The sequence below is a fragment of the Mandrillus leucophaeus genome, unplaced genomic scaffold (genome assembly GCF_000951045.1).
Source record: "Mandrillus leucophaeus isolate KB7577 unplaced genomic scaffold, Mleu.le_1.0 Scaffold48, whole genome shotgun sequence".
Classification (NCBI taxonomy): domain Eukaryota; kingdom Metazoa; phylum Chordata; class Mammalia; order Primates; family Cercopithecidae; genus Mandrillus; species Mandrillus leucophaeus.
Genome location: NW_012105142.1, coordinates 938297 through 938689, shown reverse-complemented (window position 1 = coordinate 938689; position 393 = coordinate 938297).

The following is a 393-nucleotide window of genomic DNA, read 5'->3' as shown; positions in this document are numbered from 1 at the left end:
CAGGCCTGGGTTTGCATCCTGTTTTTTTCACCATGGCAAGTCATATGCGGCCTTAAGCATTCCTGCTCTTGGTCCAAGCTTCCTGCGTGGGAATATTGCGGTCCTCCTTTCAGGCAGCTGTGAATGACAAAACGCTCGCTGGCTGCCGTCATACCCATTGTCCCGCGAGAGTGCCCTAGCTGGGCCCCACTGCACTCCAGGCGGTGCCTGCTCAGTTGCCCCTCCCACAAGCAGGCGCCGGTGCAGGTGCCGACCAAACGCCCAGGTTCACCCAGCGCCGGACGCTGGCCTTCAAGCCCCGCAAGGCCGCCGAGGGTGCTGGGGTCCCTGCAGGGCAGGGCCACCTGCCGAGGAGCCTCGGCCGCGCCAGAATCGTATTCGGGTAACCGCGCG